The following is a 3,528-nucleotide window of genomic DNA, read 5'->3' as shown; positions in this document are numbered from 1 at the left end:
GGGATACAAATTAAATTAGTTAATCTCTTGTTTGGTTCGACTGTTTCAGCTTCAAGATAGATGCATGGACTGGATCATTCTTGTGTTTGGCTCAATGGTTAGGGTTGGATAAGTATAGAAAAACCTATATTGCCCCTGCTCGATGCTCCCAACCCCTATAAATGAATTATTTCCATTTTTTTCCAGCTTTGTCTCTATTTTTTTTTAATTGTTGCGAATATCTGTACTAAACACGAAAATTTTATTCTAATATTTTTAATCCGATGGGTAGCACAACAGTTCAAACGGTTTTCATGGACAGAGACGAAGTGTGGCGTCTCAACACCACATTACCACATATTTTTTTTAACTCAAATTAAATTAATTCAACTTGATTATACGCAACATTGAGCAGTACATAAATTCAAAACAGCCTCAGCACAACTGCTGCCACAAAAGTATTTTATCTGGTAACTAGCAATCACTACAACATAATTAAAACAAAAACAAAAGCAAAATACTTATTCACATCCAGAAACTACACATATGAGTCCGATCCGCTTTACTTCTCAGATGAGTTTGGTCCCCTCTTCTTCCCGAAGTCAACATTAACGCTAACAAAACGGCCGTTGTACTGCATATGCTTGTGGGTGTGGCCACAAGGCTTCTTCTTCTGGTCTTGCACTCCTGCTTCGCCACCTTGGGAGTCTGTCTTCTCACGAGCCAACGAACCGTGTACCTTGCCCATGTTTGTGTTTGATTGATTAACAGCTTCCCCATCTTCTCTTTTGTTTTATTTTCTTCAAGCAATTACCATCAATACTTGATAATTACATACATTTTCCCATGATTTTGCAAAGAATAGAAATGTTTGTACTAAATTGATCCAGATAACAACAAGCATATAAGGATCTCAAAAGCTAATAGCCATAGGAATTCATTGTACCGCATCAACTGAATTACTTCTAACTACTTCTAACTGCATATATGTAATGTGTTTCAAAAGCAGTTAACAAGGCAAATAGTTTCTTGTTAAACACAGATTACAGTTACAGAAAACTAAATAATTAAGACATTTAACTTCAGCTAATTCCTTCATCGGTAGCAACAAAAAGAACCTTTCAATGTTAGACTAATTAATAGAAATCCTACTCATTGATTTTTTTCGGTACCTTTCTTTTATTCTCACTTTGTTCTATGCAATCTACTTCTAGCCCAGATTGCACCATATACACCGACCTTCCAATTTGTCACGAAAACAAACAAGGCAATGAGGCATTGTTATTGCTCTTGTGTAAAAACGGCTGACTAAGAGTAATCACAATCTATTTATCCAGCAACAACAGACATTAAAACTTTTTCCGACTGCCCTCCACAAATTACCTTGTGCTCCAAGAGCTGATTAACAGAAATATTGGATTAACTCCTATTATAAAAATTGCGTCTTATTGGTAGTCGAAACAATATGCACATTACAGGTATTTAGAGCTCATTTTCTCATATCTGCCAAATTGTGGAAAGAAGATCAACAATCCAATTTCTTTGCCAAAACTAATTGCAGTGGTACTATCGTGTTTTGCATAAATTACGACATATACATGATTCAATGTGCAAAGAAATTAATATTATAAAAGACCCATGTGAATTTTACTTAAAGTCAAATTCAGCTGCCACTATACTATTGAATTTGGGGAAAAAAGACCTTTTTTTCTAGCTAAATTTTCCAATACGATTTTTTTATTCAATCTTTTCATCTCAGTTGATATAAAAGATTCAAATATAAATCATGAACGTCCGGATTCCTCAAGTAACAAAAAAGAGAAATTTGAAAAAATAAAAATTCACATAAATTAGGAAAATTAACACCGAGAATCACACACTAAGAGAGAAAAAAATGCGTTTATATGGATACACACATACATACACCACATAAAGATAAATAAGTATGAATGGATACACACACACACGCACACACACATACCTGAACTGTTGATGGCTGAACTCTGCTTTTAGCTGTAACCAATTGCAGTCGGGGCAACAACTTACGGTTTCCACGCAGTTCTGTACGCTCCTCGCAACTATACCGTTTCTCAAATAAGGTGACTTCAGATTCCGGCGACGGGCATGGGTTCACATTGAATTCCAGTGGCTTTTCTCGGAAGTCAATCAGATAGGGAGAGAGAGAGGCATTAGGTCGAGAAGATTCGATTTGAGGGAGAAAAATGTTTTATATACCTGTGTAGATCGTAATAAAAATTTGTATTGAGGGTCAAAAAGTAATTTCTTGTGTAGTTTAGTGTGGATGATGGATGGGATTACATATACCCACCTCTCCTGGCTGGATGATTTATCCGGAAAATGAAGGACTCAGACCCAGGCCCATAATCAATACCGGGCCCGCATCATGTGAACCAAATGACTGTACCGAGTGGATTATATTGTCAATCAGGTATAATCATACGAACCAAATGGGGCCTTAATATCTCCCATATCACGCCATTTCAGTTTTTATTTTTCCTCTTTTTTTTTTTTATTATTTATTTTTTAATAGTTTTCTTTATTTCAATTAAAAAAAATTTAGTTATTTTTTATTTTTTTTGTTTTTTTCTTTCGAGTTTTTGTTTTAAATCTTTTTTACTTACATTTTTCATAATTTTCATTTTGATTTAAAAAAAATAGTTTTATTTTTATTTCGTTTTTGAATGGTTTTTTTTCCTAATTTCAATTTTCTTAAATGGTTTTTCGCCCCTATTTTTTTGGATAGAAAAAATATTTTATTTAATTATTTTTTTATTAATTTTTTTTTAATATCTAAAAATAATCTAGCAGGTTTATGAAAGTGGAATTCGCTATACATTTATTGAACAATAACTCTACTACAATTGTTTTTGAAAGTCACTATCAATTTATCGAAACCCACTACGAACTAGTCGAAATCCACTACAAATTTATTGAAAATCATTATAAATGTATCGAAACCCACTACAAACATGTCGAAATCCACTATAAACATATCGAAATCTACTATAAATTTGTTAAAATCCACTACAAACTTACCGAAATCCTTTATAAATTTGTTGAAATCCATTGATCGAAATCCACTATAAATTTGTTGAAATCCACTATAAATTTATCGAAATCTAGTATAAATTTATCAAAATTCACTACAAATTAGTAGAATTTCGTGTAGTGGATTCTACTTTGATAAAGCTGCTGGATTTTTTTTAAAATAGTAACAAAAAAAATAATTTTTTTAATCGTAATAATAAAAAAATTAATAAAAAATAATTAAACAAAACTTTTTTATTCAAAAAAACTGGAATAAAATATAAAATAAAATTTAAAAAAATCGAAATTAAGAAGAAAACCATTAAAAATGAAAACAAAACATAAGACCATTTTTTTTAAATCAAAATGAAAAACTGAAAAATATATATAAGAATAAAACAATTTAAAATAAAAACTGAAAAAAAAAAACTTAATTAAAAAATTAAACAAAATAATCAATTTATGTATTAATTAAAATAAAGAAAAACATTAAAAAATAAA

At 30.9% G+C, this 3,528-nt stretch overlaps 1 pseudogene across 2 annotated transcripts; it reads right to left on the bottom strand.

The window, feature by feature from the left end:
* Positions 1-400: 400 nt before the first annotated feature.
* On the bottom strand, positions 401-2,096 carry LOC105959841 (small ribosomal subunit protein eS30z/eS30y/eS30x pseudogene; annotated as a pseudogene). 2 transcript variants are annotated; one of them, XR_016031237.1, is made up of 2 exons: positions 1,961-2,096; positions 401-779 (listed from the first exon to the last, which is right to left on the bottom strand). The product of XR_016031237.1 is annotated as a small ribosomal subunit protein eS30z/eS30y/eS30x pseudogene, transcript variant X1 (transcript). The 2 variants fall into 2 exon arrangements; XR_016031238.1 differs by lacking the exon at positions 1,961-2,096 and adding an exon at positions 1,152-1,237.
* Between the last annotated feature and the right edge of the window lie 1,432 nt (positions 2,097-3,528).

The sequence above is a fragment of the Erythranthe guttata genome, chromosome 5, assembly GCF_056151865.1.
Source record: "Erythranthe guttata isolate IM_541 chromosome 5, IM_541, whole genome shotgun sequence".
NCBI classification, from domain to species: Eukaryota; Viridiplantae; Streptophyta; class Magnoliopsida; order Lamiales; family Phrymaceae; genus Erythranthe; species Erythranthe guttata.
The sequence above is the reverse complement of the archived record's forward strand: the minus strand, read 5'-3'. Positions and strand labels throughout refer to the sequence as shown.